Genomic DNA, 10,000 nt, shown 5'->3' on the forward strand with positions numbered 1-10,000 from the left:
TAATGTGTGTTCCGCGGTAATAGTATTGTAAAATGTCTTTCCTATTGCTGCAGAGTTTTGCTTGGTTATTCTACTGATTGGTTCTGAAATTTACCGTGGCCTAAAAGACGTAGCTGTCTCCCACAACAACTTTTCTTCCTTATATTAGCATCAGTTTTCGTCATTTCTTGTATTGTATTGTCATTCCGTAACAGTAATAGGAGATTAGCGCGGCTCATTGTGGATTCGCGGTCGGTTTTGTGATGGAGGGGCAGTGAGAGCTAGTGTGGTGAAAGTCAGGAACGAAGAAAATGTTTTACTTTATTTATTCATTTGTTTATTTACCCTAGGCTGCATGTGATTATTAGTTTACATTTGAAAGCTGGTTAAGAATATTTTACATATGTTACATTTAAGATATTATGTAAAGGGTAAGTGTGAAAGAAAGCTAGTTATTCCTACCATTATTATAATTGTCATCGTTAACAATATTTGCTTTCTTCTTTTTTTTTAATCTCCAGTGCTTCCTTTCTCCTCCTCCTCCTCCTCCTCCTCCTCCTCCTCCTCCTCCTCCTCCTCCTCCTCCTCCTCCTCCTCTTCCTCCTCCTCCTCCTCCTCCTTCTCCTCCTCCTCCTCCTCCTCTGTTATGATTGTTATACGTGTAAAGGAGACCAGTCAAGGGCAACAATACATAAATGAGATCCTTTCAATTACCGTTCCCATAAAAAAAAAAAAAAAAAAGACGTGGTTTATAAAATATCATTCTTCAACGTACCAATCATGACACTTAGTTGATCGGACTGCTTCTCCCACTCATTCACTCACCCACCCACCCGCTCACTCAACCTTACGACACATGCCAGACTTGGTGCGTAACAGAAACAACTTATTACCTGGTCCTAATAGAGAACCTTGCCTTTATTTCCCTCAATCATCTGAGGGCCACGATTTCAAAGTCTGCTCTTCCGATTTCGCGCTGAAGACCTAACACACACACACACACACACACACACACACACACACACACACACACACACACACACACACACACACACACACACACACACACACACACACACACACACACACACACACACACACACACACACACACACACACACACACACACACTCTCTCTCTCTCTCTCTCTCTCTCTCTCTCTCTCTCTCTCTCTCTCTCTCTCTCTCTCTCTCTCTCTCTCTCTCTCTCTCTCTCTCTCTCTCTCTCTCTCTCTCTCTCTCTCTCTCTCTCTCTCTCTCTCTCTCTCTCTCTCTCTCTCTGGTTATCTGTCACTCAGCACTGCGTCTCTTTTCTTTTAAGTTCTGATTCTTCTTCAATTTTTTTTCTCTGCCAGGAACTCAACTTAGCCGTTCTCATTTTTTTCGTAAGGAAACTTCGTGCCGGGAATTAAACTTTGCCATTTTCCAGAGATTGACTGTCATTATGGAAACATGGAAATATGTAAAAATGAACCCAAGTGAATTAGCGTGGCATAAAAAAAGCGCTTTTAAGGCAGCAGCAGTTGAGTTGAGAGAGAGAGAGAGAGAGAGAGAGAGAGAGAGAGAGAGAGAGAGAGAGAGAGAGAGAGAGAGAGAGAGAGAGAGAGATACGTAAAATACTCGCTATAGAAATGAGTTTTTTCGTACTCTTCCGAAACACCTGAAACAAGTGTAGCAGAAAAAAGTCAGGGAGAGAGAGAGAGAGAGAGAGAGAGAGAGAGAGAGAGAGAGAGAGAGAGAGAGAGAGAGAGGTAAATTAGGTAGTAGGTGGTTTACCCCCCAAAAAAAAAGAGAGAAAAAAAAAACAGAACAGAACTCAAAGGACTTTCACGAGAAACGGAGAGAAAATGAGGCCGCTTGAGACAGTCGGGAAGATTGGCAGCGATCACGACATCAGGAAATGAGGCGGATCTCGGGTGATTATCTTCCGTGTTTGTGAATGAGGGTTTTTTTGGAACATACAACTTGTGAGGTGGAGGTGCAGGTGGACGTGGAGGTGCAGGGTTTGTGTATAGGTACAGGTGGAATGATGTATATAGGTGGGGAGTCAGTGGCAATGCAATAGGAAGGATAACACTACGTAGGTGGAGATATGAAAGTATGTGCAAGTAGAAGTGGAGAGGTGGAGGGCATATACACGTGAGGTGAGAGCGACTGTACAGGTGGAAGTTGATGGTGAACCGGTGTAGGTGGAGAAAAGTACACAGGTGAAGAAGGCACGTATAGTTGGAGGTGAAGGTAAAAGAACGTAGACAGGTGTACAGGTGGAGGTGGGTGGATGAGGGTACACTAAGTTACTATTTCTCCTCCTTTTATTCGTGTTTTTATTTCAGTCTCCATTTTTCTGAACCTGTTGTAGATCATAAAAGACTATTAGAATAAAGGCTCGGGTTATTTTGAGCTGTATAATAATTTAACTTCTCTTTTTAATAAGCCTTCCGTTTGTTTATTGTTTAATGATCTCTTAATTTACCTCGGTGATCGTCCATTGAGTTTGCACTAAATAAGGACGAGGAAAAATGGTGAATTATGGGATTTCCTGTAATTAACTATTTTGGAACGGCATATTGAACGGTTTATTTTTTCACCTTCCTGTTTCATATTTTGTTTTTGTTTGCGTGGTCAGATTCCTTGGCACGTAAAGAGAGAAGGATAGAGAGAAGGAAAGAAGGCAAGAAAGGAAATGAAAACAAAAGCAAAACAAAACAAAACAAAACATAAAAGCATTAACGTTATAGTAATGAATTATTTTTTAAAGCTTCGTAATTCAAAGCGTATCTCGCAAAACCTGTAAGAAAATCTAAGTTGAGTATTATCTTCTTAGCTGCTTCTGTGTAAGATTCTACAAATAAACTCTTACCTGCGAAGATTCCTCTGGAAATAGTTCCTCCTCCTCCTCCTCCTCCTCCTCCTCCTCTATGATAAATTTCTCCCCAAAACGTAACCCAAGAAAAGCTAATTTACTATGGGATAAATCATGTGGGTGGAACGTTCATGGGAGGATAAATTTACTGCTTGGGGAAACTTCGGTACTCGGCCGTTCTTATCCCTGGGTGGACTCGAATCCACGGGCACTCAGGTACAGGTGCTGGCTGCTTCACCGCTGAGTCGCCGGGAAATGTACTGTACGGAAACTTTTCACTCTTAGAGAATCTTTTATATATATATATATATATATATATATATATATATATATATATATATATATATATATATATATATATATATATATAATTTTTTTTTTTTCTCGTTACTGTATCTCAAATAGATCTTTAACGTGAAAAAAGAAAGAAATAAATGCGTATGTAACCTCTTGTTCTTTCTCTTTTCTTGTAATAACGAATACATTTTTACTCTTGTTTTCATATATCAGTTTCTTAAATTGTTTTGTAGCGTAGGAAAAGTAAAAATAATAGCTCATTTTCTTTTTTTTTTGTATCCGGTCCCTATTTTAAATGTTTAGATGTCTTACTTTTGCTACTTTTATTAAACAAGCTGTAGTGGAAGCTGGATTAACAGATTCCGCCATCGTCAATTACCAAACTGCTTATGAGATGTGACTACGATAAATCATCTCCATGGCCTTTGAAAGTAGTCCTGATAAATGTCAGAAAGCGATTAGTGATACGGGGCTGTTGTTAATATTCAGTGGTTTTAGTATTAACGGAGGACGATCATAGGACTCACAGGGACACAAGTACAATTATTATAGCTAAGCATCTTGTCATCACATGTACTAAAATATCGAAGTAAACTGGATTCCATTTCGCTGGTGTATTTAATCATGAATTGATTCCAAATTTTCTTTCTTTCATTCTTTTTTATATCACGTAGTCGTTACCACTTAGGGAAAATTAATCCAGTGATCTCTAGGAAGATAAACACTAAGAAAAAATACGATATTATTCCACATCCTTGGAAAATTGAGCTCTGGGAATTTGTGGTCAATTTAATCATAAATTGACTCACACTGACCTTGATTACACTTCGTTCTCAATACCACTTATGGAAAATTAGTCCTGTGATCTCCAGTAAGAATAAACACTGAGAAAAACACACTGGTTTATAATTCCTCCCTTTATGATTGATCGTTTTTCATGTGCAGCGGAGGCTTTCATGGATAGATCTCTGCTAAGAGTAAACAATAAAAAAACAAAACAAATTGTTTTATTCCACATCTTTATAAGACTGAATGGCGGTGGTTGGAGTTTTCATGCGTAGCTCTGTCGACCTTGAAAAGAGAAAATTCTCACCATGAAAAGGAGTGATCCACTTTATGCATTTAAGATTCCTCTTCCTCTGGGTCACATGAATGAGTAAACGTGACCTTTCCCCCCTCGGCCACTGTATTGTTTCGAGTCAAAAACTATCTTTTTTCATTTATTTATTTATTATCTTTTTGAAGGGCAGAAAAGTCATGTAACTGGTGCGCTCCGTTTTAGAAGGATGTGGAATGAAATCACGTGTTCCTTTGATTTTGTTTATTGTTGCCAGAGAGATCATAGGAGTTGTTTCCCGTAACTGGTAGTAAGTACATAGACAAGGTCAATTGGAGTGGTATATGACTAAATTGGCTTGACTGTTTTTGGAGTTTACTACTATCATTTACTTTTTGAGCCCGGTATATTGAGAAAGATTTTTTTCTCTTTAATTTATCCCCGTCTCCCCGCTCCCTTCATGAGACTCCTTTGAGACGTAATGAATGAATGAGTGACTGAATAAATAGATGAATTAGTCAATAGATAAAAAAGAAAATAACAAGTAAATAGAATACGATTAGCATTTAATGAATCATTGCTGTAGGTGAGTATAGGTCCTGTTTGCGTGATTTTTGAATGATTTTTTTTGTATATTACGCGTGACATGAAAAAGTATAGAAGATGTAAAGGGTGTCGATCTCTGATTATAATGTGTTCTCGTCTTGTGCAGGTGTAGTGTCTAATTTCGAAAGACTCAACTGAGAGAAGAGGCCACGCGGTGTAAACATTATAGTGCCTGACTTTTATTTATTTATTTTTTTTCAAGTTCAATTGTCCACGATGACTCAGATAAGACATTCAGCACCTCGCCGTCATCAGCAGTCACAAAGTTGAGCCGCCAGATGTTTCCTTACCTGTGTTGGCGGTAAGACTCAGGTAACCAACCTCCTGCGTGATGGCTCAAGCTGTGTCTAATGATTTTCCGTCTTCCGTCTGAGCGCGGCGGTGGATCAGAGCGATGAGCCTTAAGAATAAAAAGTTGTATTGCCGGCCGCCGCTGCTGCTGTTGTTGGAAGGGTTAGCATGGGGGTGGTAGGGGGTAAATATCTCAATTAACGACCCGATCGTACCCAGGGTTGCCTAGCTACTCCGTCACGCGTAATTACAGAGGCTTTTTGGACTTACGTTGCATTTTTGAAGCAGAAGTGCCCCGAGGCAGGACACATGTCATAACGCCCTGCACTTAATCGCAAGCCGCCCGTTACATAAATACTTGTGTCTCGGCATAATTACAGAGGAAGGTTAGCCTCGTAAGGGAAAAAAAGTACATTAGACTTGCTTAAAGTTTGGGGCTAAGTGGCGGCGTGTGGGTGGACGCACGTATATATGGTGCATGGCGTGGCTGCTGCGAGGCCTGCCGAGGTGCTGACGTAAGCTTGCAGGCTGTAATTTGGGAGGCAGGGAGTGTGGCCGGGCTGGGGAGGGACTGGGGATGTGGGGAGGGGAGCGCTGTCACTTTCCAGCCCAGTGCATGTTTGGGGAACTTCACCGAGCAACACGGGCCGCGCGTTTATCAGTTTAAAGAGGAAAGCCTATTATACGGGGGGAAAGTTACGTCTTAATTTTTATTCCTCAGGGAAAGTAAATGAAGACGAGGAAAAAATAATTAAAAACAGTGTATAATGTAAATAATAAAAATAATAAAAAGAAAATAACGCGAGGATATTAAAGGCCTTGAAAATATGAAGAGGATAAACCTGGAAATACGTAGCAGTAGTGAATTGTGTAATAATGCAGCTTTCAAGCAAGGTGCGAAGCGTTCAGTAATATACGAAGCAACGCTCAAAAATTCGTTCCTTCGGCGTAAACACTTTATGAAATTAGTCTCCGTCACCGTTCCAGACTTAGTTTTTTGTTATTGCTTATTTATTCGTTATTGTTTATTAATTTTATTATTATTATTATTATTATTATTATTATTATTATTATCATCATCATCATCATCATCATCATCATCATCATCATCATCATCATCATCATCATCATCATCATCATCATCATCATCATCATTTATAGCGTCCCAAACTTTATTTTACTATCATTCTTTGTATGGATACTCACTACAACACAACTCCCCTTACTCAGAACTTTGGAAACACTTTATTTTGTACCACAGTCTCTGGTGTCATTGGGTCCTAAACATACAACCTTAAAACAGAAATACTTGCTCTCCATCCAATGTATACGGAATGTTCAGCAAGAGGGCGTAGCTATTGAGTGATGTCCTCGGCCGTCAAAAAGACACATAATTCTCATTCAGTGGGCGAGTAGTTTTCCTGAGCGGGGGACGTGAACGCCACTCATGCAGCTGGTTGAAAATGCACCGCGGCAGCAGGAGGTGGCGGCGACGCGGGAGGGAAAGGGTGAAGCAGGAAGAAGCTTGTAGGAAGAGGAATGGAAAGGAATGGGAAAGGATATGCTGTGAAGGGCTAGGCACGAAGAGACTGAAAGAGATGGAATAGGATGGATGGGAAAGGATATGCTTTGAAGGGCGAGGCACGAAGAGACTGAGGGAGATGGAATAGGAAGGATGGGAAAGGACATACTGTGAAGGGCGAGAGAGAGAGAGAGAGAGAGAGAGAGAGAGAGAGAGAGAGAGAGAGAGAGAGAGAGAGAGAAGGGAAGGGAAGGCAAGGGAAGAAAAGGGAAATGATATGAAGGGATTGGAAATGTAATAAAGGGAAAATGGATTAGAATTAGAAGGATTAAAGGGAAGAGAATACTAATAGAAGGGAGGAGAAGAGGAAAGGAAGGGGATGTAGGGAAGAGATGAGGGAACAGACTGGAGAGAGATTAAATGGAAAAGAAAGGGAAATGAGTAGGTAGATGTTATGAATAGTTATGCTTGCTTTGCTTGTGGTGTGGTATTATTATTATTGTTGCTGTTATTGTTATTGTTGCTGTTATTGTTATTGTTGTTGTTGTTGTTGTAATTATCATTGATATAGAAATAGTAAAAGTAGAAGTGGTAGTAATGGTGATGGCAGTAGGTTTTTTTTTTTATTTATACCATTTTTTTTTTATTAGATGAAGCATTTGCAGTAAAATGGTAAAAATAATGATAATAACAAAAGTAACGACTGATGCTACAAGAATATTCTCAGTAATAACATACGTGCACTTTAGGAACTTGTAAATTATTGTTGATATTTTTAAAAGTATTCTTTTGCAGAACTTAACTTTTTTTTTCAGATATTAGTTTCTAAAGAAGGCTCCCCCCACCTTTCTCTCTCTCTCTCTCTCTCTCTCTCTCTCTCTCTCTCTCTCTCTCTCTCTCTCTCTCTCTCTCTCTCTCTCTCTCTCTCTCTCTCATTCTCATGTAACTAACACACTTACAAAACCTTAATAACTAGTACAAGAAACTACAAATACTTAACTAGTAATGGACACTTTAATTTCATCGCAGAACGAGAGGAGCAACATTAGCATCTCTAGCCAGCAGCAGCAGCAGCAGCAGACGCCCTCCATCATTGTACGCAGAACCAAATGGTGAGCGTGAGTGTTGAAAAGAGAGAGACTGTTATGTAACCATGTTATCGTATTGGTTGTGTTTCTCTTCTACCGCCTAGCCTCCGTAAATGTGTGTGTGTGTGTGTGTGTGTGTGTGTGTGTGTGTGTGTGTGTGTGTGTATTGGGTGGAAGTGGTGTTTCACGTGGGAATTGTTGTTATTAGTGTTGTTGTTGTATGTGTGTGTGTAGAAAGGTATATGGATAGATTGGTACGTAGTTAGATGAATAGAAAGTTAAAGTTGGAAACATAGATAGGAGAGAGAGAGAGAGAGAGAGAGAGAGAGAGAGAGAGAGAGAGAGAGAGAGAGAGAGAGAGAGAGAGAACTAACTCACATTTATTTCTTAAAATGGCGTCCCATCTTTTCCCTCTTTAATTGCCTTTCTCTCACGCAGACCCTCCTCTCAGTACACACACACACACACAACACACACACACACACACACACACACACACACACACACACACACACACACACACACACACACACACACACACACACACACACACACACACACACACACACACAAGATGCGTTAAGCGGGCCGCGTTAAATTGGCATCGCATTCAGACCATTCGGAATCAATCTATATGATAATTGGGTTTCGGTTTTCGTCAAAAATCTAATGAAACAGAGAGAAGGACTCACGTAGAATATATTTTTTACGGTTTCCATTTTCCGGCCCGAACAAAACCCTGCGCCTGGGGACAAAGCGTGGCGAGGGTGGCCCGCTATTTATTGAAGGGGACCCGGTACATATTTTCTGGGTTTGTTTATTTCTGTCGAGCCACATGCACCTCCACCAACACCACCACCACCACCTCCGCCGCCACCATCACTATCACCACGTCTGCCTCTCCTCTCCTCTCCTCTGCTCCCTGCCGTCACCACCTCACCATAGCTGCCATTGTTACCGCCCATCAACATCAGTACTACTCCTACTACGTGCCTCCTGCTGGTGCTGTTGCTGCTGTTACCGCTGCATGGTGGTACTTGATCTCTGCCATCTGTCATCTCTGGTATACTCGGTAGTGTATATTCTTAGTTGTATTATTTGTAATTAGTTTGTCTCTATTGCGGATACTACTGCTACTGCTACTGCTATTGCTACTGCTACTGTTACTGCTACTTTGATATTCTTGTATTGGTGAACATTTGTATAATGGTGTTGTAATTTTTGTAGTAGTTAATCATCACCACCATCATCATCATCATCATAATCATCATCATCATCATCATCATCATCATCATCATCATCATCATCATCATCATCATCATTATTATTATTAAGTAATTTTCTGGTTCCACGTTTATTATTATTACATTAACTGGGATGTACTATTAATTTTCCGCCTGTACGTATTATACACTCATACAAACACAGCGTATCATTAATAACTTTGTGTAATATTCCTGTACTGTTCCTTCCTTCCCTTGTTTGTTATTCGCTCGGCTCATTTACTCGTTATTGATCAGTTTTTTTTTTTTCGTTTCATTACAATTTCCTCATGTTGTTTTGTTTAAATTTCTTTCCTACACGTTACTCCTTCCCAGTCATCTCTCTCTCTCTCTCTCTCTCTCTCTCTCTCTCTCTCTCTCTCTCTCTCTCTCTCTCTCTCTCTCTCTCTCTCTCTCTCTCTCTCTCTCTCTCTCTCTCTTCCTCTTCCTTCCTTCCTGTCTCTTCTTCCTCTTCCTTCCTTCCTTCCTTTCTTCCTTCCTTCCTCCTCCCTCCCTCCCCCCCGTGTCTTGTGGATGAGTAGTGTTGGTTTGGAGGGAAAAAATGTGAGTTTTCTTTTTTTCCTTCAAATTTTTTCCCCTGAAGAATCTTAGTAGTCGTTGGCATCTTATTCTTTCCTCGCTCCTCCTCCTCCTCCTCCTCCTCCTCCTCCTCCTCCTCCTCCTCCTCCTCCTCCTCCTCCTCCTCCTCCTCCTCCTCCTCCTCCTCCTCCTCCTTGAATATTATCTTCTTCGGCCTTGGTGTTAGTCTGTCACCTCAAAAGTTTATAATTGTTTAGTTTTTATCTTTACTTTTATTTGTGTTTCGTTGTTGTCGTTGTTGTTGTTGTTGTCGTTGTTGTTGTTGTCGTTGTTGTTGTTGTTGTTGTTGTTGTTGTTGTTGTTGTTGTTGATTTTATGTATATATCTTTCAATTCATATTTTGTATAATGGTTTCTCCGGCTATTCATTTTGCTTCCACCCCCTTCCTCTCTCTCTCTCTCTCTCTCTCTCTCTCTCTCTCTCTCTCTCTCTCTCT

The 10,000-nt window shown here is 40.4% G+C and overlaps 1 protein-coding gene across 1 annotated transcript in view; it reads left to right on the forward strand.

Moving 5' to 3' along the window:
• The window catches only part of LOC123504990 (calmodulin-binding transcription activator 1-like), a 697,746-nt gene that overhangs the window by 11,374 nt on the left and 676,372 nt on the right, over positions 1 to 10,000 (forward strand). Inside the window, exon 2 of the mRNA XM_045255981.1 lies at positions 7,644 to 7,726. The gene's annotated coding sequence lies outside the window, so the exon portion shown is untranslated. The remainder of the gene's footprint in view (positions 1 to 7,643; positions 7,727 to 10,000) is intronic.

The sequence above is a fragment of the Portunus trituberculatus genome, chromosome 17, assembly GCF_017591435.1.
Source record: "Portunus trituberculatus isolate SZX2019 chromosome 17, ASM1759143v1, whole genome shotgun sequence".
NCBI lineage: Eukaryota > Metazoa > Arthropoda > Malacostraca > Decapoda > Portunidae > Portunus > Portunus trituberculatus.